Source organism: Aedes aegypti, chromosome 1 (assembly GCF_002204515.2).
Source record: "Aedes aegypti strain LVP_AGWG chromosome 1, AaegL5.0 Primary Assembly, whole genome shotgun sequence".
NCBI lineage: Eukaryota > Metazoa > Arthropoda > Insecta > Diptera > Culicidae > Aedes > Aedes aegypti.
The window spans coordinates 85,415,924-85,440,332 of record NC_035107.1 but is presented as its reverse complement, the minus strand read 5'-3'; the positions used below and the strand labels follow the sequence as shown (position 1 = coordinate 85,440,332).

General features: G+C 35.8%; 1 protein-coding gene across 1 annotated transcript in view; it reads left to right on the top strand.

The window, feature by feature from the left end:
* Positions 1 to 3,254: 3,254 nt before the first annotated feature.
* Positions 3,255 to 24,409, top strand: part of LOC110675779 — a 65,330-nt gene continuing 44,175 nt past the window's right edge. The window contains exon 1 of the mRNA XM_021841541.1: positions 3,255 to 3,339. The gene's annotated coding sequence lies outside the window, so the exon portion shown is untranslated. The remainder of the gene's footprint in view (positions 3,340 to 24,409) is intronic.

The window sequence follows — 24,409 nt, the reverse complement described above, 5'->3', positions numbered from 1 at the left end:
ATTTACAACTGGGGAAATCAAAACAGTCAAGAAAAGCGTTGTAGTGCTCATGAATTTCCAGGAGCAAATTACGAAAAATAACCTCTAACCATCCCTTGAAACAACGCTGGAAGGTTTTCTGGGAGATTTGGTGGTGGAATCAATAGAGACATTTCCGAAGGTGATCGCAGAAGTATACCTGAGGAGATCTTTGTATAAATCACTAGAAGAATTCTTTAAGTTTTTCCTCGAAGAATCTGAAAAGAAATCCCTGAAGAACCCGTGAAAAAATCGCGAAATAGTCTCTGAAGGTATTTCTGAAACCTCTTGAAGCAAGATTCACTGCAAGCAGAATAAAGAAAAATGTGACTTTAACGATAACTTTACCAAAAATAGAGACTTTTAAGACCTACCGTTAAAAAAGAGACTTGTATTAATGAATGACTTCAATGAATGTCTAAAATGAGATCTACTACCAGTCTTGAATGTGTACAAACAATGTTTCGAAGATAGTAACTGTTATTTTTTAAACTATACTTGAAATGAAAATCGACTTGTTTAAGAATATGATCTGTAAAATACCTCCAAATCAGTTTCAGATATAATTATGGGTCCATACATTTAGGTAGATCCGTTTGAATTACAAAATTAAACCAAATGAATATAGGTATTTAGGCTACTCTAATCACTAATAAAATTGATCATGGGGCCCCTAAACATTGTCGATTAAAGTAATTTTCAAACTGAATCTTTATCTGCTTGTTTACGTGCTAGTTTTCTAGAATTCAATATCATAATAAATGAAATTCTTACCACAATTTGGGACCCCCATGAACTCGGAGCCCAGTACGGGTCGCACCCACCTTGGCGACGCTACTGGCTGGAGAGACTTCCTATGGTAGTAGAATGGAGCAAAGAGCAAAGAAGAAAAAACACAAAAGAATTTAAGGTGGGGTGGGTTCAACAGGAGGGAGGGTGTAAATAATAATATATTGAGTTCAACTGAAGATTCTTGGAAAAATTTCGAGAAAATATTAATTTCTTCAGACAGTTTTTCTTCAAGTAGGGGAACAGCATCAGTTTTCGACTTATCCATATGATTATTGATTATTGAAAACAGAATACCAATAGAATAGAATTAAAACGGCTGAATATTGTATTGAAGAATTTTCCATGGAAATTCATTATTCTCTGTATTACAAACTAATGCATGTCCATATATACAATTTATCTATGCAATCAAAACCTATGCAATCGTTTGTTTCCTTAATGTTGATAAAAATACCTCTGAAAAAAAAAATAACTGTTGCAAAGTATACCTGCAGGAAAATCTGCATCACGCAATATTTATTAAATTGATGGAATGTAGTATAAGCATGGTTCTGAATTTTCATATCACTCACTGATGCGAAATCTACGATTTTTCGCTCGGAAGGAGAATGTTTTTTTCGCTTTTTCACGTGAACATCATATTTTGCTCACACCTGGAGTTACACGATGGAGGATAACCGCGAATCATTCCATTCTGGAGATAATTTCTTTTTCACTCCATCATATTTCCACTCTCCAACTTCTCCCGATAGGTATCACTATGTGGATAAATAAAAACTGATGCGGGCGACGGGATTTCAACCTAGAACATTGTTGAAAACAACCGCGATGGGTGCACGCTCACCATGCTACCAGATCAACTTGACGAAAGTATTGGTTATTTGGTGCATAAAAGTGACCGCTGCTCATCGCGATAGATACAGGAAAAGATTTCCATAGATAGGAGAAAGAGAAAACATACTTCTCACAGCTGAGGGAATGTGCAATTATCTAGTTTCGTTTTGTTTTGTGGACGGATAAAATCGCAATGCAGCTTATCGCTGAAAATTGCTGTAAGCGATAAATCCATTATCGCGAGAGTGAGTGAGAACTCGGAACCTTGATTATAAGGGTGTTAGGTTCATGAATGCACACATTTTAAGACTCGAATAGATCAACGAATCTCATTTTCCCGACTTCCATTCGAAAGCAAATAAAATTAACAATCGACCCACATCAAAGATGGTTAAAAGGAAAAATCGCTAATGAGTGTTTAACATAATCACTTCCGAAAAAAATTTCTCGAAAATACATAAAAAATACATACATGAGTTTTTGAATAAAATTGCTAGTTAAAGTCTTTGAGTGTTTCCCTCCAGGGATCTCTACAGGAAATCCATTTGGAATTTCCATAACATTTTCGAACGATCCTCAAGAAAAATCAATGCAATCTGACAACAGTTCGCGTTGAAAACCAATCAAATTGCTTGCTTGTTTGTGGTGACCTTTGGGATTGTTTGGTTCTTTAGTCTTGTGCTCTTGAAAATTTGAGGTGTGGCTTCGTTTTATAATCACCTTAAATGCTTATTGCATACCTGGGTTTATTTTCAATTTTTTTGTTTCTCAATTGAGCAAAACGTTTATTAGTTTCTTTTTGCAGATCATGCCATATCATTTTCATAGCAGGATCGCGAGTGTGGAAATCGCCTTCTCCTTACGTTTTCAAGACGGATCAAGAGTTTTAAATCATCGTCTATATTCATCGATTCGAATTTTTCTTTAAATTTAGGTATTGCAATGCCTATTGCTTCGTCAACAATGGAATTTGTTAAAGTTTCAAGAGCATTGTCAATATCATGTTTTGTTTGCAAAGAAATGTTAACATCACTGTCGATATATGTTTCATATGTATTCCAATAGGCTCGAAAATAATTGAAAGTGGAGCTGATAGGACTGAGAATCGCTTCATGAGATAGTTGAAATGCAACAGGGACATGATCAAAATCAAAATCAGCGTGAGTAACCAGTTGGCTACAAATGTGACTAGAATCAGTTAAGACCATAAGAATCGTATATGAGTTTCTAAAAGAGGAAAAACAGGTAGGACTATCATGGCGTTGAACTAAGAAGTACCCTGAATAGCACTTGTCAAATAAAATCCTGCAGTTGGCAAATGCATTTCCAGTTAATCTCCATAGTTGAACTATCCATCCTGACTTGCTGACAACCAACACACACGGCCTATCAGGTGAGAGTACAGCCTTCGGGTCCAGATTAGCGCGAAAGGAAACCACTCGGCAGGCAGCGCGGGTGTCCCCGTTTCCCGACGCGACAATCCAGTTGGACGCGAGCGTGCGTAGCGACAAGATCAAGTTCAAGTTCAGTCCGCGCGCGGAAGAGTAGAGCCTAGCTAAGTGTTTTTCGGCTTTATTTCGTCGGTGCACTTCGTTATCGGAGGTGAGCGGGAGCGCAGTCCAAAAGTTCACTGATCGCGCGCTCGGGTTAGAGAGTGAAGCGGTTGGGCTGGGTGGTGGACGGCGAGGAGGCTTGGTAGGAAACAAAAAACAACAGCTAAATAATTATCGACTTCGAACGGGTGGAAAAGAGGCTTCGGCCAAAAACAGAGAGCGTTCTCTAATGTACGAGAGGTGTCAATTATTTATTACCAGTTATAAATCGCGATCGATTGGTGGTAGAAGTAACTGTTCGGAATTCGGGATGAGTTTTGTTTTTACCGGATTTGTGGAAGATTCAATTAAGATGGTTCACAGAAGTAACTTGGATTTAGATAAAAACTACAGAGGCAGCTCAAAACGGTTATAATGAATACCCTTAACGCAATGGGCACAGTGAGAAGGCCATTTATTGGGAAGTCCCTTATGTGGATTTAATGTATTTGTTATAGTGATGGTAACTTAATTAGGACCAAGTTTAAATCGACTATTATTTATCGTGATAACATTTATTTGAACAGTAGAACAAAACATATCAATCATCATTTACGAAGCATTTAGGCAGGTCAAGGCTAAACCAAAGTATCCAAATATGCCATGTTCTTATAAATTTCCTGTATCGGGATCGTAGGAACATCCTTGACATGATTAAATTAATTTAAAATTGATTTTGAAATGATTGTTTATTTTTGTTCATTTCTTTGCGGGGATGAAAAAAACTCTCTAAAGCAATTAACGTAATTAACCAAGGACCGCAACATATTCTAGTCCGTCTTCATTTAATCTATCTTGAAAGATTTAGCGAATGTTTGTGATGTAATGAGTGAAAAACAAGTTTGTTATGTGGTTTTGTTCTACTTTATGCAAAAGACTAGAACATTAAGCGCTGCCATTACAGAAGGCTGGATTACCCCAGCGGCAATCAAAATGGCTGCAACCTGTTTTATCTCTGATATTCGCCCTAGCTTGATAAGCAAATTTCAGCTAAGTTATAAAAGTATAATTCTGTAATGATTGCATTCTTTTATTTATTTTGTTTTTAACCATTTGCTCTACTTGAGAGGAGACAGACACATTCTCCAGTTTTCCTCCATGAAAATTTAAGGCGAAGTAGGCCGTTATTGAAATTTGTACGCGTCGTTGATGATTGTTGCTAATTCATCTCACGATTTCGAATCACAGAAAATCAGTTAGTTTTGCACTGACACAGCTGAAAAAGTATCAGCATACCTACTTTATGTATGTTAGCGCGTACAGTGATACAAATTCAAGTCAATATAAACTTTTAAGACTGAGTTTTATCACTTTAAAATGCAAGCTGAGAAGTCATCATTGTTGCCAAAACAAATGATGGGCTACATAGCCTTAAATGTTCTTAACTTGTTACGCTTTGTTTTGTTTACGTTTCTTCCAGCCATAAGATTCAAGCAATCATTGTTGTAGTCCAAGAGAAACACAAAATTGGTTCTATCCCGTTAGGTCGAATGCCGTTGAGTCGAGTTTCGTTACGTCGAAGGCAATTAGGCTGGAAAGCTTGTTAGGTCGAAAGGGTCATTAGAGCCAAAACGGTTGGTAGTGTTCTAATGGGTCTTTAGCCGAATGGATTTGTAGTCCGAATGGGTTGTTAGGAGTTCGTCAAGGTCATCTGCATTACCTTCATGGAGGAAAATGCAGCACACTAAACAAAGAAAAAGAGTCACGATTTCAGGAGAAACACATGGGCAGGAACAGCAGGAGCAGGAACATGTATTTTTATATTATGAAAATACACCATGAACAAAAATAATTAAATCTTTAATTTTTTCACAGTGAACGTGAACGTTTTGTTTTCATATTTTAGCGAAATATGCTGGAACCCCTAAAGTATGTTCTTACCAATTTTGAAACTTTTAGCACCATTGTCTTCAAAATTAAATTTATGAAAACTTTTTAGAGCATCAAATTTGTCTAAAATCAAATGAGTTTCAAGTATAAGTAGTTTACTCCAAATTTTACCTCATTTTACTACTATTTATTTATTTATCAATGAAAATACTTGTAGCGTAAGTGTATTTCCCTTATAAATTTACTACAATCGGTAATATTTTTGTTCTCCAAATTTACCACTTCCATTCTTTACAAATTCAATAAATTCAAACAATACAAACATTAACTTTTCTCTTTTTCGTTGACTTGCTGCATCGTTCACTCTAATTTCCCCCATTAAGCCAGCTTAAACATTTTCGACGGAAAGTTGCTGAACGCGTAACTTTAATTTCATTAGGAAGTTGATTCCATAGTATAATTGCACGTACAAAGAAAGTACCGTTTTGATTCACATTACGGACAGCTTCAAATTCCGGATACTCTCGTTTGTATGGGAAACTTTTCACACGAAATGTTTCAATTTTCGCCGTCCAAAAGTTCTCATTTTCGAGGCTCGTTTTATTAGGTTTTTTCCATAAATATCATTGCAAATTTATAATGCCCAACTACCTTAGACGTCTCTGAAGTGGTTGGACGATTTCAATTGATGATTTGACTGTTCCATTAATGATTATCATGAGCTGTCCGTAATTCGAATCAAAGCGTCCGGAATATGAGGCAAAAGTGAGGGAGCGTCCGGAATAAGAATCATGAAAAGGCCACACGTTTTGATGTATTTAAAATTATTCAAGTTGCGGACGCGTATTCTTTACCCACCATCCGAAAGTTAAGGGCTTCCTACGCTCGATAACGCTAAAAAATCATACAGAATGATTTATTTTGTATGGTTCAAGCTGGGTTATACTTCACTGAGGCCTTAAGTGTCCGTAATATGAATCAAAACGGTATTACCGTAGTGCGACGAGTTATGCTGCAATAACAAAAAGTGTCGTACTCGGATGCTTCTGAAAGGTTGCAGCTTCTTCTTCTTCTTCTTTCTGGCGTTACGTCCCCACTGGGACAAAGCCTGCTTCTCAGCTTAGTGTTCTTATGAGCACTTCCACAGTTATTAACTGAGAGCTTACTATGCCAGGTTGCAGCTTATCAGCAAGATATTTTGGCCCATGATTTATTATCTTAAACAATGTTGTGTAGCAACTTAATTTGAAGAAATTGTAAAAGGAACACCCCAGAAGTTGTCGTTGTAAGTGCGTTACTCTAGAATATCTGTTAAGATTAAATATCCAGCGTACACAGTGGCTCAAAGCAACTCTTAAACGGTCATAATCTGAAGCCGAAGAATTTAAAATCAATTCTAAACCATACGAAAAATGAGGCAACAAAAGCGATTTGAACAATCGTAGTTTAGTAGAAACGGCAACCATAGAAGTTGTAAGTTTTAAGTGACGAAGACCTGCGTAAATTTTCCCGTAATGTGAGTTCACTTGGACATTCCATTCAAGATTATTTTGGAATATCACTCCTAGGTTAGAAGCTTTTTCGGCATATTGTATGATTTCATCGTTGATCAACAAATTAGGTAAAGGTGAACGAGCCTGTTGCCTAGAAATAAACATGACTTTCGTCTTAGATGGATTTATCGGAAGAAGATTTTTTTCAGACCATTCTTGAACCCGCTTAAGATCAGAATTTATCAGTACTGCTACGCTTTCTAAATTGGTATTATCCGTGCAGAAATAAAGTTGCACATCATCTGCAAACAAGTGTATTAGACAGAACTTCAGAACGGATGGCAGATCGTTAATAAATAAAGAGAAAAGCAAGGGACCCAAGACGGACCCCTGAGGTACACCTGAAAGAATAGTGATTGGATTAGAGAGTTCACCGTTAGCATCTACCACTTGCGTACGTAGATTCAAATATGATTTGATTAATGTTACAGCATTACGATGAAAGTAAAATTGAGTCGACAGCTTATTCAAAAGCTTAACATGTGGTACTCGATCAAAAGCTTTTGAAAAATCAATAAGAATTAAAAAAGCTACACCTTTCTTATCAATGGTTTGATGAACATCATCATGAACCTTGAGTAGTGCGGTAGTTGTGCTTCGCCCTACTCTAAATGCGGATTGGTACGGACTAAGAAGTTCAAATCGTTGAACAAAGCCTTGTATTTGAATTTTTAAAATCTTTTCAAAAGCCTTGGAAAGCGAGCTCAGAATGCTTATTGGACGAAGATTGTCCAGCCTGTTACTCTTTGGTTTTTTACGAATTGGCAAGACTTTTGCAGCTTTCCATGCTCGAGGAAACTTTGATGTAGAAATAAACAAGTTGAAAAGATACGTGATAGGGGTAATGACATAAGGTAAAACCATTTTTATGAATCTCAAAGACACGCCATTCAATCCAACTGCATTCGATGAAATAGAAAAGATTGTCGACGTAACTTCTAACTCACTACATGAGGTGAACTTGAATCCATCGACGTTTATTGGGGATACAGAATGGTAATCTGATTCACGTGTAAAATTACCACTAAAGAAAGAATTGATTTCATCACTAGTATTACAAAATTCCACCTCGTTATTTGAAGCAGTAACATTTAGCTTCTTCAATCTTCGCCATGATTCCTTGATGATGATTCTATGTTTATTGAAAGTTAATCAGATTTAGCCTTATTAATCAAGCAAGTGACCCTATTTCGAAGTAATCTCTAAACATCCTTGTTCGATCGTAAAAATAATAACTAAAATAATTTTTTTGACCATAACTTCATGAATGCTCAACCGATTCCAACTCTTTTTGCATGGTTTTAAAGCTTATTTAATTGTTTTTAAACTTTTCATACATAATTTTTCATTAGAAAAAAATATTTAGACCAAGTTATTCAACAAAAACAACCCGGAAACATGACTTTTTAACGAAAAACGCCAGTTTTTTTCAAATTTTTGTCAGTCAAACAATATTTTTAAATCTGAAACTGGTTTTCTTCATTTGTCAAACGAAAAGGACTTTGCAACATTTTTTAAATAATTTCGAAACAAACATATTTTTGCTCATGTTCAACTCGTAATCGTAAACAAGATACCTTATAAACTTAAGTTTTAAAGGAAAAATTAATTAACGGAGAAAGAAAAACTAACATAATCCAAAAAAGTTGATTTGTTTTTCATTTAAAACATCATGTTTTTGGGTAGTTTTTGTTGCAAAACTAAATCAAAACCATTTTTTATAAAAATATGTTACGATCAAATAAATATGAATTTTTGAGTACAATGAAGAAAAAAATGAAGAAAACTACTTTTAACTTTGGCTAGTTTCGTTTTTGGACAAATTTAATGTTGCACAAAGTTTTCATAAATTTAATTTTGAAGACCATGTTGGTAAAAGTTTCAAAATTGGTAAGAAATGACCGAAGTTATGGTGACTTCACCGAACACCATTTTTTATAACTTGAAAATTCACCTCTAAATCTTAATATTTTTGGCTCAAACTTTGAAATTTCCCTTTTTATGCGATTTAAATTTATAAGAGGATGCAAATTTTTAGTTTTAAGAACTTTTGAAAAAGAAGCCGCACCCTAATATATAAGCACTATTCATGAAGTTAGTTACCTGTCATTCATAATTCTTATTTTTGATATGAAATAGGTAATTTTGATCATGAAATCTTGGTGCAGGATCTGGAATCATGAATACATTATCTGGAAAATGAAGGAATATAAGTGTCATATCCATTGATATTAAAGACCGAGTATACCTCTGCAATGCTTATAATTTTGGAAAAGTTTACTCAAAGCGTTAAAAACTATTAGAAATCACGTATCTTCTCTTAAAAATGTTACCAAACATTACAATATTAATGTTTCTACATCGGACAGCTGATTGAAAGGAAGTCGTTGATTGAAAATTTCCACTATTAGAGAACTCATGAAAATCCCGTGGAATGTCTATGTAAAGCTAGTTCGAAACATAAAAATGGGGTTTAGGTCTATCCACACAAAAAGGTTCTAAATACTTTATTGAAAGATTCTGTTCCAAGAAATAAGAGTAGTGTTTGATCCTTCGACTTTGATGCTTGCTCCTGCGGGGGCGGGCGATGAGGGCACGATCGAACATGCCGCGCGTCGTTTGCGTAGGGAAATGAAAAAGCGCGCAGATCGTTAGTAGTGTTTGATCTATTGGTCGCTTCGCTTGCTCTTGTGGGGGCGAGAGATGAACACTTGCTTGGCGTACATGCGAGTATCGAATAATATCGCGAATCCGGTTAGGCGTGATTATATCATGGATCGCATCACCAAATATTGCTGACTCCCAGATCTCTACCTAATCCGACTAACCCAATATCCTTTCCATGACAACCGTGGAGATGCAGAGGTGATCTCGGTCTCTAGTAACATTCCTTCCCTTCCCCGATGACCGTAAGGACGTGGCCGGTGCCGTTATTGACTTTTAAATTTGAGCTCTCGATTTGTGCACAATGACGAATGGTAAGCTAATCCCAAGCCCCATTCATTAATTCCCTGTGCAACTTCGATTGTTCTGGTCAATCACGGAGTAGCAACTACGAATTGTACGGTCATCTATGCTTATGCTTATGCTTATAGAATCTTGATGGTAAAAAGATGTCTGGGACAAAATTTAATGATGGAGAAATTTTTAATAAAACAAGTTTTTCTGAGAACAACTTTTTGTCGATTGTTAAAGTTTTTTTTGTCGAAATAAATACGTTCTGATGCTACAGTAAGAATCTTTAAATTATTCTTTATAATAATGATTATTTTTGATTACTTTCCTATAAGTATCCATTTTAAAATTTTATCAAATTCAATGCAAAAAATATATTATCCAAAAATGAAATAGGTCATTTTCATTATTTAATCGTGATTCTCCATCAAACACAATACGTTTCCGAGAGAATGGGCCATATTTATCTCTGTTCACTTAATTTTCTTGGTAAAGAAACGCACATAAGTAATGAAAATGCCCTATTTTATAATTCAATTTATTTTTTTTGCAATAAACTTGATATAATTTGAAAATGGCAATTTCTAGAGAAGTTACCAATATGATCATTTTGGTTCAGAATAATTTCAAGATTCTTATTGTATCATCAGAACGTATTTGACTCTCCTGACCGTTATTATCAGAAAAAAATCTCCATCAAATCTGTGCTCACCTGTCGTTTTCTATAGCTAAGCTGCATGGGCAAAATTTCAAAAAAATCGTAAACCCGTTTTTAAGTTACGCTCTTTGGATTGTTTAAGTCCACAAATTCGAAGGAAATCTGAGATATTTCAACGGATTTTTATTGGCTGTGATTATCAGAAGAAATAAACCATCAATATCTGGTTCAAAGTAAGTGTTTTAGTTATTTGTAACCTCTGGGCAAAGTTTTGAATACGAAAATCGTCGAAGTTTTGAGTTACGCCCTTTTTGAAGTGTAACTATTAAAATCGCCAATTTCAAATAGATAAACTAGGCATTCTAATACCGGTAAGCATGTTCAAATGTTTTCATTTTGCCCAGACATGCAGCTTAGCTATAGAAAACAATTGGTAAGCACAGATTTGATGGAGATTTTTTTCTGATAATAACGGTCAGGGGAGCACCGTGTATTTATTATAACAAAAATGCAAAATTTTGAAAATCTTCCAAAAGATGTTCTTAGAAAAACTTTTTCATTAAAAATTTTCCATCGTGGACCTTTGTTTCAAACATCTGTTTATCATCAAGATTCTATGGTGGAAATTTTAAGAGTAGTGTTTGATCCTTTGCCCTTGACGCTTGCTCCTGGACAGTGCGTCAAGAAAGCCCGAGAAGTCGTCAGTTGTTTTCTCTCTCGGATCGCGTGCCTATTTTCTCTGAGTGCTTTTATATAGCTGAGCAAACCAGTGAAGCTGAAAGTGGATTATTGCTGCTCAAGGATGACGGATCAATTGGTGAGCTCGTTTCATGCTACTATTTCTAATCTATAAAATATGCATAACTGCACCTTTAATCGTTACCACGGTGATACGTAAATATGATTTTTCAACAAACTTTGAAAGGTTCGTCACTGTGAGTGTCGACATAAACTCTGATTTACAAATTATTTATGTCTAATTTTTTTCCAAACTCCTTTATTTTTGTAATTAAAAAAACTTTGAATGGTTTTACACTACAAGTTTAGACTTGCGAAAGGTTCACTTTATTCAACAAACTTTGAAAGTTTCGTCTCCTCAAGTGTCGGCATAATTTTTCTCTACATAGATATTGTTCATGTCAAATGAAATTAATATATTATATTTACATATAAGCATATTTATATCTCACAAATAATTATTTTTTATGGTCTAATCGCTTATCAAAGTGAATCCTGTGACCCAACGATCCTCCCCATTAACAAAAATCCCTCCCAGTAACCTTTGTGGAGATGCAGAGACAAACACGGCCTCCAAATAGCAAAGGTTACACACTAACATTCCTTCCCCCAATCCCACCTGACTGCAAGGACGTGGCCGGCGCCGTTATTGACCATGTATAAATAGAGGCACTGAATTATGCACACTGAAGAAGATTATGGCCAATCCCAGCCGAACTTCTAGTTGATTCTTTGTGCATTTTCACTGACTTCTGTCAATCACGGAATAGCAACCATTGATATGTGTAGTCAGTCTAAGCTAAGCTAAGCTAAGATTCTATGGTGGAAATTTCAAAAATATTAAAAATGTTTTTTTTTTGTGTTATTTAAAATTAAAGTTTTTTATTTGATTTTGTCATGAATATAAAATATATTTTGTTTCATAAATATAACTAACACATATATACATGAAATAATTTCAGAAATATAATTAAAGCTACATTTAAAAGTAAATCCTACATCTCCGAACGTCTGTGGTATTATTATTTTGGAAATAACCCCTGTGCCTGTCTTCGTTGGACAAATTTTCCAACAGTTCAAACTAATTTCCCACAACTTTGTTCAACAACTTAACTATGAAAAGGTGTTTCCAAAATAAGTGCTTGAACAAAAGTTGAGGCGTTTCCAAAATAAGTGCTTGAACAAATGAGTTTATTTATTTTGAACCTTTATAAAAAAAATTAATTGAAAATCAACAATTCGTTGATTGTTTTTTAATACCGTACACTCTCGCTAATTTGAACGATACCTCATGCAAACCATCGAGGTTCATATTTAATTCGATTTTCTAGTCACCCTACGGCTGGGTTTCTGGTTACGCTTTTCGCTGTTCTGTTTCGATTATGCATTCGTTTCACGGCGTTCCATTTTGTTTTACTTCATTCCAAAAAAGTTGTTCAGATTGAAAGTGGAGCTTAAGCTTGATTGGCCGCCCGTGGTTGCTACTCCAGTATTGCCAGATCAGCTGCACTTACCCAAGGAACCAACCAGATGACTGCTTAGGACTAACAGATTCCCTCAGTGTATAAGTACTGAGGATCCTCTATTTTTAGGCGATAATGGCGTCAGAATGCAGACTAATGAGGGAAAAGGGGGGGAATTGATAATGCATTAAACTGGCTCCCACGGTAGACCGTATATACCACTACGTCTACACCAGTTCATGCGAGAAGGGTGTAGAGGGGCGGTGCAGTAATTTTTATGACAGAGACGCTTGCTGTTTGATTAGCAGACTGCCTATGTATTAGGCGTATGGAAAGGCTTGCTATAATGTTGGAAGAATGGAAGCGTAGGAAAACGGTTTTTGTTTTGTCCGTCTCGGGTTCTACATGGAGAAATCAGATTACTCAAAACATAAGCTTTTTATACTCAAAATTGGGTAAACTGCTTTTAGTTTTGACGTAGGACTACGTCTTTGTTTTCTATATTGGGGTGCACTTTAAAAGTACGGAAAATGAGACATGTAACGAAATTAGGGGAGATTTTGAACGTTAATAACTCAGTTGTTTAATTGTTACGATTTTAGTATCATTCGATCAGAAATGTATCTACGCATCTTTAGTAATATATACGATAAGTGAATTTTGTTGTTAAACTATTGAAAATTTGATAAAAGTTAAGCCCTTTCTTATCCAACCAATCACGTTCGTGCACTTTTCGTCGGTGTCGCTTCCCATTATAAAAGCAAACGGGACCCTGCTTCTTCCCTCAGTCTTCTTTTTGCGGTCGGACTGTGAACACGATCGGGCGAGTCATTCTCGCTTTGCTTTTGCACCCGCGTCACAGTCCAATTTGTGTCGTCGGAAGAGGAAGACGCAATATTGATTTGCGGTGGTGATGACGATGGCTTGGGCGCTTCTCCGAGCGGCAAACTACTGCTGCTCGGAGAAGCGTCCAAGCCATCGTCATCGCCGCCGCAAATTTATCCGCGCTCCCAGATTTCGACCCGTGATAAATTCAGCATCGGCGGTCAAGAAGCAAGCCCGTTAGGAGCCAATTACCAGAAGCCCCCAGAGTTGCTGATCCGAAGAGTTGCTGCTAATCGAGCGTCGGAATCGCTCGAAATTCCAAGAGTGAGCATCGTTTCCAGATTTCGACTTATGCCCGGGGATCCACTACCCGTTGCTGTTGCTGTTTGCGTTGAGGATTTCCCGTTTGACCATTGCAATCAAGTGATAACTTCCCACAGTGCTATTTATCTGCCATCGGGCCTTGTCAGGACCATCAAATTTGTGGAAAAGAGTTGAAGGAATAATATTTCCGACCTTATTAGATCTTATATATCTCAATCAATCTCGCAGCTTCATAATGCTAATCTTGTACATCCCTTACCCAGACATCAGTTTCATATAGCCTATTTCCCAGATAAAAAAACGAAGAATTTGAAAGGAGGAGCATCACCTGCTATTCTAAGGGTATAAAGCATCCCTCCTTCGTTGAATTCGGTTTCATTCTGTTTTCGCTTTCGAGCTGGTAAGAGCTCCTCCAAACCTGCTCAGCTCCTCGCTACCAGAGGCAAGCTGTTTGTACGAGATGGCTGAAGAAAATCGACCAAAGCCGCTTGTTGAAGCGCACATCGTCATCAGCACCGCAAATCTCATCGGGCGAGGAGGACGCAACCAGTGCGCCGTCAAAGTGTGTCCGTGTTACGCAAATTCAACAATTCAATCAGCCCTTTTCAGAGCCAACAAATGTGTTTTTTTTAAAGAGTTGATTGTGTAATATTCCTTAATTTGTTCGAGATGGCTGAAGAAAATCGACCAAAGCCGCTTGTTGAAGCGCACATCGTCATCAGCACCGCAAATCTCATCGGGCGAGGAGGACGCAACCAGTGTGCCGTCAAAATGTGTCCGTGTTACGCAAATTCAACAATTCAACCGGCCCTTTCCAGAGCCAACAAATGTGTCAAAGAGTTAATGTAATATTCCCTAATGTTTACCACATACTTGCTATAATTTCTTAATTCATCTCATAGCAGCATACAATAATTGATTTATTACGAATTATTGACAATACTGCAATTTGAGGATGTTTCCGAGGACGCTGCTGCTGTGCCGTTGGGATGCAATATATTTTCTATTGTTACGTGGTCCTACGTCACCAGTTCGTACAACCCCATAGGGATGTACCCTTTTAGTTTTTGCCTCTCTCACAACAGCAATGTTGTCAAAAACAGAGAGAGATGCACCGAACCATCGTCGGAATAAGCCAAATTTGGGTTCTTTCGAGTTTACCTAACGTTTATTTGTTTTTACCTACTACGGAGACTTCGAAAGCTAACGCTGGGTAGATTTTTTTTGCACTGAGTTGTTTGTTTTGCTGTTGTCAAACGGAAACTTCCTACTGTTAGGTATATGTCAGTTAACCCAAATATGGGTAATCCCACGGAAGAGCCGAATTGCGTCAAAAGAAGTCAAAGTTGGGTTGATTTGTGGCTCCGTGTAGCCAATGCTATGAACAGTGATAGATCAACAACTGTGATACACTAAGAGTGGAAGTGAAAGATACAACTACAAAGTACGAGGGAAGGGCCGGGCCTTTGATTGAACCCATGATCTTCTGCTTATGAAGCAGAAGCGGTAGCCATTAGACCACCAACCCCGTCTACTAAAGCTGTTCAGATTGAAAGTGGTCAAATTAACGGGTGTGCTCGGTAGTTTGACTTTCAGGTCACTAATTTCGATGTTTGATGAGGCCAATGCGCGTGTAAATTTGTTCCAATCGTTTGCGGATTTGTTTTGTTACGTCTCCGAAGTAGAAGTGTTTTTTTTTTTGTTAATTTCTGTGTTTTGACAGCAGTGCGCTGGATAAATATTAAGTTCCGTTTCGAGTTCGTTTTGTGGCATCGCGGAAGTAAAAGTTTGGTTTTATGTTCACATTTTGCTTTTTGCTGAACAGTCGATGATGAAACATCAACTGGTGAGCTCGTTTTATGCATGCTCATGGTCATGATAAGGTTTTTCTAAACTCATTGTTTTGATGTTTGTAAATAAGAATAACAATTACATGCCAATGCTTACAAAATATTAAGAGTTCAATGCTGATGATTCGAAATCGTCAATCTAAAACAATATTTTGAAGATTATACCTGTAAGAAATCTTATGAGTTATATATTCTATGAGTTTTTTCTGATGTTCTCAAACAAGTTTATCAAGAGTTTTTACGAAAAAAAAAATCCTAGAGACTGTTTCAATAATTCATACACTTCCTTCACAAAATGTTCCTCATAAGCTTGAAATAGATTCTCCTCATGGAAATATGTAGGGAATACTTATAAGGATTCTTTATTTCACATTTCTGGTTCTTTCTAGTTTGGTGGAATAAGTCAACGTCTTACGGTTTTATTATATTTCTGATTAAAATTGACTGCAAAAATAGTTTCATTACATTTTAAGGTGAAGAGGAATCGAAGCCAAACTTCAAATTTTCAACAGCACAAATCTGGAGAATCGGACAACCGTTTGGGCTGAAAACTGGTCATCACCAGCTAGTGACCAATCGATTTAGTTTTCAGCTTAAACGGATGTTTGGTTCTCTAGATGTGTGCTCTTGAAAATAAATTTGAGGTTTGGCATTGATTCATCTTCACCTTTAGTGATTCGCCAAGAAGGAATTGAGTTTGGTTGCACTACCTTCCTACTTTTTTAGGCTTAGTCGACGTCTCAAAAACTTTGATCACATGTTTCTGGTGATTGGTGGTGGCTTTTGCGAGTTCATTGAACCATTTAAGTGAATGTTACAAAATTCGTTCTACACAAACTTTTTGTAACCACTAGCTTTGTATCATGATGTTAGTTTATCCTTTTCTCGTAAGTGTTTCACTGTTTCACGCAACACAAACAGTTATTCCGAAACGAATGTGTTGAACCTTCTCTAAAGTAATCAAAGTAACATTTGTTTCAACAATATTGGTCGGTGGCCCCAACAAATACCAAGAGACACAAAACACAGATTGAACAACTCTGAGTCAAATGATTGTAACTAACATGCACAAAATTGAGTCAATGCGATATTTAGAATTTAACGTCCTGAAGAACAGAGAATATGCATATAATTTTGAGCATTTCGGTAGTTCAAAGAGATAAAAACGAAAATCTTACTTAGGGGGAGATCCCCCAGTACCGGACACTTAAGCCACTAAATTCATAGTTCGAAAAATATTGATTATATGGGCTCGTGTTACCCATTTATGATACATATTATCATTTTTATAGTGTACAAAAATAAATTTGAAAATATAAACATGAATTTTGACATTACATTTTGATGATGTATTTTAGTACCAAATTGATCGATCTTGAAAGGTGGCACCCAATACCGGACACGATCTAAAAATGCCTCGAAATATGAAAATTTGAACATCATTTAATGTGTACACTATAGGAATAGTTTATAATTACCAATTCAATGCATTTGCATCATTTACAAGAATAATTTGAGTTTTTCTTAGTTTGCAAGATGCCTATCAAAAACATCTTCCATATATGATGAAAAATAGCACATTTTACGATGTTGTTCTGAATGTTAATTCTTACTAATTTTATTGCATGTTTGATACCATGATAGACGGAACCCATGAAAAATGAAAGTATTTTGAGACACTGACGCAATAATTACAAAGATATCATATAACAAATCAAGCTGTCCGAAACTGAGGGACAGGAGGTGCTTCACGAAAATTGTAATTTGTCCATATTTAGTTCGATTATGTACAAAATACATTCATACTATCAAATTAGGATTATGTTCGATCATGCTTGCGTGATCCAAAGTATTTTTTCTTATTCAAAATAATTACTAAATATACTCAAAATTAAGGGGCTACGTCAATTTTTTTAAGATTTTCAAACTTTTCTACTTTTTTAAAAAGGCATGCACATTTCAAGGATGTGTTATTCTACGCAAACATTAGTCTCCATAATAGCTTTCTTTTCTACTAATACACCTTCTTGATTGGACCATGATTTCTCAATGTTTCGACTTTGTCCGGTATTGGGTGCTGTCCGGCACTGGGGGATCTCCCCCTATATCTCCAATTCATCCCAAACCACCTTTGAAATATGCTTCTAAAAAGCAGTATCATTAGTGACGTAAGAAAATTGAATGGTTTTGATAAACGCTATTCAGCATGACCTGGTCGAGGATCTTTTCGTAATGGAAATTTCCTAGTTTCCCACGACATAAAGTATTGGGTGACCCATTTTGCATAAAGACGTTTCGCATAAGGACGTTTCGCATACGGACGATTGGCATAATGGACGTTTCGCATAAAGCAGTTTCATACAAGAACAGATAGCATTTTAAAAAAGGCATATAATTATGATTATGCCAAACCTCCATTATACCAAACGTCCGTATGTGAAACGTCCTTATGCGAAACGTCTTTATGCGAAATGTCCCACCACTTCGTACCTGCCACACGGTATACACCTGCAAAAGGAAGTACTCAGTTAATAACTATGGAGATGCTCATATGAACACTAAGCTAAGAAGCAGGCTCTGTTACATTACACTAAAAAGATAATAATTTATATTGGAAAAAGCTCATTGATACAGCACCTCTATTTTATTTATGGAAAATCTTACTAGCGGTATATTCTTGCGTATTCTCATTTGAAAAGTTATGCAATGTACCGTTATGTGTTGAATTCTTTATACATTATTTATAATTCTCAGAAACAATTAATCGTTAGGAAAATATAAAACATGAAATTCATACTGTATCATTTATTTCCAAGTAGAATTTGCATCCTTTAAAAGATTCGCGTATTCCTACTTGGTTTGGATGAAAAACCGCTTGCTGAATAAATTATCATAAATTACCGAGGACTAAAACATTTTCTAAACCGTCTCCGTTTAATATGTGTTGATCGATTTCGCGAACATGTTCGTTGAAATAGTTTCGATGTCTGGAGTGAAAACGTGTCGTCAGTTCTCCTGTATTCAAAGGACCACTTTAAGCGCTGGCATTCCAGACGGGTGGATTTCCCCAATGGTAATAAAAATGGCTGTAACCTGTTTCTTCTTTGATATTTGCACTAGCTTGATAAGCAAATTGTCCGATTCAGCTAATTTATTAACATATATTCCTGTAATGATTGCATTTCTTAATTCCTTCTGTTTTTATCATTTTCGCTACTTGAGGGAAGACAGACACGTTCCACTGGCTGCCTCAATGAAAACATAAAATCTTAAATGTTCTTGAAGTGTTTCGTTTTGGTTTGTTATGTTTACGTTTCTTCGATCCATAGCATTCCAGCGAATATTATCGCAGCCTAGATCATTGCTAGGCGCATGGCAAAAATCGTCATAAAATTCGACGTACGTAAACTGATACGGTGACAGCATGCCATGAACAAAATGTAGACAAAAGAGGAATCCCGTCGAATAAATTTTTATCGACGATCATTTTTATATATTTTTTTCATATACATTTCCCCAATGTAAATAAAAATGACTGTAACCTGTTCCTTCCCAGATAATCTCACTGCCTTGATAAATAAATTGTTCGATTCAGCTAATTTATAAACGTTGTACCTCAATACATTTGGCTTGGTTTAGCAAATATTTTTAATCAGAAATGTGTCAAACTTACTTCTTAAGAATATAATAAGCCAATGATTAAAGCCATGCAAGAATATTGAATTTATTATGCTTGATTTTATAAAGCCATGTCTTCAAAGTTTGTACGGATAATTTGCGGACACCCTGTATTCTGCAACGATTGCATTTTAATGTTCATTTTGTTTTCAAGCATTTTCGCTACTTGAGGAGAGCCAGACACACACCGCTGGTGCCGTCGTCATAAAATTAAAACACAGAATCGGATGTTTTGAACTTGTTTTGTTTTGTTTACGTTTGTTCAAGCCTTACACAGTCTGACTCACTACTGGGCGCATGGCAAAAATCGTCGTCAGATTAAGTGGCACCAGATTGTCTTCGGAGTAACTCATTGAATTAAGATACTCAGATGTCATGCCTCGATATAACGTAGATATAATATAGATTTTACCTCAATATAACGTTACTTTTATTTCGCTTCCATTTTCAACAGTTTATATTTGAAACGTGACTCATGAACTGAAACAACATTTTATTTTGATTTCAACCACCCATCAATACTGAGCCAGAGCAATACCATTACTTATTATCACTGAGATCCTAATCAAAATCAAACTGAAATCTATTGATTTATATTTCGCAATTTAAATAATCAACTTGAAGAATGCTCAATCAAAAAAGTGGAATTAAATATTTATTAGGGTGCTGGTGCCATTAGTGGACTACCTAAGCTATGAAAAATCATAACAAAATAACGAAAAGCCTTAACAGAGATCTTTTGGCGTCAACTGAAAGATTTCAACCTCTACTATATGTAAAAAATATATAAAAAAAGTGATAACTCTAATTTTTTTAACATAAAATCGCTTGAGCCACTGTTGGTACACGTGTTCCAGTAGTTGCGCTAGTGCTCCAGTAGTAGACGTTCGGGAATGATGCAAGGCATTTTAAACAAAATGGTAATTTTTTACATAGGTTTAACAATTTTCCCTCGGAACAGCAACTAATATCTTTCGAATGAAGCATAAAGATCTTCTCTGGTACTTTTCTTCATTTTTATACATCCATTTTAAAAACTGCTTCCATCTGTTGATCCACTATTGGAACACGACGGCAACTATTGGTGCAAGGGAGCAAATTGTTTGCGTAAATTTAATTATTTATATGACTGATTGATCAAATAAAAAACTGAAATTTGACAAATCGACTAAACTACAGGCGATCTATCCACCAAAAATAGCACATGTCGTTTTTATCGAAAAATGTATGATTTATTCCATAGTCCAATCTACTGGCACATTACAACCATTGGCACCGGCACCCTATTCTTAATATTTCTAATCAGCCAGTTTATTTATGAAATTTGAATACGGAAGGACCACAAACATTCAATTATAATATGCAAAGCACTCAGCTTTTATGCGTATTACCCCTCAACCTATGGGACTTCTCATGTGATTCTGAAAATTGAGCATGACAGACCGCCCGCAGTTGTTACTTCGTTATTGCAAGAACAGCTGTACTTACGCAGGAAACCAACAGACGCTACTCAGGATCAGTAGCATCCCCAATGTGTAAGTACTGGTACCGTAGTTTGGGGTAATATTGATCATTTTTTTTAAAATTTCTTAAAAATTTCATCTGTAAATGCATATGTTGCAAGGGTAATATTTTTAAAACAAGTACCGTAATTTCGGGTGAAATTGATCATTTTTCACTGTTTTCTTGGTATGCTTTCTAAAATGTTATCAATATCATACAACTAAAAGCAGGAAAACAAGTACGACGGTGAACCTCATTGGCTCATGCACCGTAATTTTTTAACAAATGTGATGTTAGTGCCAAAAATCTGGTCTAAATTAAAAATCGAGGAATCTCATTTCGGGGTGAAATTGATCACTTATCATTGTTATTATTGTTAGTTTCGAAGTCAACTTAACATCCTCAATTTGGGCCTCCTGAATCCAAATATGCTTGCCAAATTCTTAACGAGACAATATATATGGAAATAATCAATAAATAAATTTCAAGAATACCGCGAAAAACGCCTAAATGTAGGTATTTTCCAACGGATTTCCCTACTTTGTTGCAGAAAATTGAATTTTTCAACAAAACGAGCAAATTGGTAAGAGTTTTGATAGTAAAATCTGTTTTGGAGATATATTGTTAGCATCCTTACAAACTTTCAGGTTTACACCATGTCCAAATCCTTGTTTAGAACTAGAAGTTTATAGATGATGATCAATTTCACACTAAACTTGATTCTAGAATTTTACATTATTTTCATAGAAATAAACATTCTGTGGCACAAAAAACTTCACTATACACAATTAGACATTATTTAAGACAAACAACGTTCATTTACTATAGGTTGCGATGCGCTTGGTGCACTATTAGTAAGAAATAAAATCGCGTGACATGGTGATCAATTTTACCCTTCTGATCAATTACACCCGAATTTACGGTACTGACAACCATTACTCGTGTCTTTATACTGTATATTATTTTCTGAAAGTTTAGGGCATGTTTTTAAAAATGTTTTCAGAGAGTTTTCCATTGTACTGGTATGGGGTAACATTGATCACTCATGAAAACAGCGTTCGATAATATTGAAAATATTGAAAATTACTTACTAAAATCATAGACCCTGAAAACGAATATAGAGCCCAAACTTTTACAAGTCATGTACTTTTTGTCTTATTCAAAATTTATTATTTTGATTTTTTTATTGTTTATAGTAATTTGTAAATTATGCTTAACTGAACATATTTATGAAAGTTTCCACTACGGAATCGTTTTCGGCGATGTCATTTCTAGTAACAATCGCATTTCTCTTGCTCATATCGTTTTCAGAATTCATGTGAGACGTGATGCTTTGCTCGTGACATCCATAATCATGTAAATCATTTCTTCCAAAATTAGAAAAATATACGTATGAACACAACTCAATTTTCACAAAACCCTCAATGCCAATTAGCTAATTAATAGAAGAAAGAGAATCACCATTCATGCCTTTAAAAAATTTCATCGACAAATATTGATTCGAATTTATTACGAGAAGGGTCATTGCGATCAATTTTACCCCGCTGATCAATGTTTTCCCGGATTACGGTACTCTCATTATTATAACATACAATACCGGCGCCGGCTGCGTCCGAATGCAGATCAATTTGAGAATGGGAGATAAATGTTGACGTGTTACTTGCTTTATAGAAGCCGACACAAGGAGTTTGGATATGGGAAAGGATTCGTTTTGGTAAAAGATAGAGATATAATTTGAAATGAATACGTAAGCATACACACGGATGAGCGATACCGATTGTGAGGTTACTAAGCGAACCGGGCACTACTGACACACTCTGATATTGTTTCTCACCTGAACGACGTAAACTGGGCACAATTGATCCGTATTCCATCGGTTGCCCACAAAGGAGCATTTACTCCAGATGACACGCAGGCTTCGTCCTTTGGCGGAGAGGCCTGTGTCATACGCGAACAATGATTTTTGACATACCTGAGGTAACTCAGGTAAGTCAGATATGAAAATATTGTATAATACTGGTTCCAAAATGCTGCCTTGAGAAATACCAGCTCTTACAGGAAGTCTTTTAGACCTGGAGTTTTGATAATTGACTCGTTTCTTGCATATTCTGAATCTATGTAAAAAACTAACTATTTTTGAATTACGTTTGAAATTAATATGGAAATCACGTTTGAATCACCCCTCGGCTAATTTTTCTTCGGGACGAGTTGTCATTATGTAAACTGAAATGTCAATGAATCGATGGATTGATATCTTTTTTTTCATATATAACTTCAACAATCGTGTCATACTTAAAAAAATGTGCTTTTTCGATCAAGTTATAAAAAAACGGTGAATTTTTCTTTGCTAAACAACACAATTAACCTGAAATGTACGATTTGACAGATAACTTGGATTATTCTAACAATGTATGTTGGAAAATAAAAGCTTTTTATTTTACAATGAAGCCTTCATGCCAAACACTGTTGAATGTTTTTTTCCTTCAGGTTTGTTGGAACGAATTTGCCATGTTATTAACTTTTCCTCTACCAAGGGGGTGAAAACTTACGCCAACTACCAAAGGTCCAAAAAAAGTTGGAAATGCAACTTTGACCATGCATATCTCTGTTGGTTTTTAAGCGATTGAACAGAAATTGAATTTTTTTATTGCACTCAAAATTTCTTTTACTCAAAATACTACGAAAACCCCTGTTTTATGGACCAGTTTGCCTGTAACTGTAAGTTCAAAGCGATGACATGTATTGTTTTCGACGTTTAATTGATTGTGAAAGTCAAATGAAAATGTTTTAGTGAAAAATAAATTTCAATTACACTAAGAATTCATTTTCCTCAGTTAACGTTTTTCCTCAACTTTTTGTCTGTAAATATAAATTAAAGGCTATGGCATGCAGTTTTTTCGTCATGAATTTACTAATTGTAGTCAAGTGAATACTGTAGAGTAGAAAAATAAATTTCTGACTACACTCAACATTGTTTTTACCAAGAAAACAAACAAAAATATTATTTCCCCAGTTTGTTCTTCTGTAAATAAAAACTCGAGGCTATGATGTTGAGTAAGTGTACCAGTTATGGCCATACATGACAACTTTTTTTTTTAATTTTTAGTTATTTTGTGTGTTTAAGTAGTACCCTAGAATGCAATTTACCGGAAGACCAGTTACCGAAATTTACCATTACCCGAAAAAACATTTACCGGAATACACCAATACCCGGAAAACCATATCTTTCATATTCGACGACCTTTATCAGTTAATTTCAATACAGTTTTTGTATCATTGATGCTTAGCACAAATCATGTCACGCTCACCATGAACATTTTCGACTCCCTCGATTTCCATAGAAACTTCCTCAAAACACATTTCCAAACTGCTATAGACCAAATATTGTGTTCTTTTTGCCGAAGTTACGACTCAAATAGGACAAAGTCTACTTTTTAGCTTAGTGTTCTTGCAGCATTTCTACAGTTTTTAGCTGAGAACCAATGTCAACTGACAGTTTTTCGCATGCGTTTATAGTTTGATAATTTGGAACCGGTGGTATTCAACTCCACCATCCTCAGCTTGATCTTGCTGAATAACTGCAATTTTTTTTTCTATTGAAACAAAACATTACATCTACAAACATAAACCTTAATATAACTGGCTCATTCGGCGACAATTAGCCGTGCTTCATAAAATATTTATTGATAACTAACTTCGTCTTGCCATCTGTTCATAAACGCTATGGATCGTCCCATACAAAATGACAGTTCCGTTCACGCTCGATTTTTCCGACTTTCTCGGTGAATATCCTGGG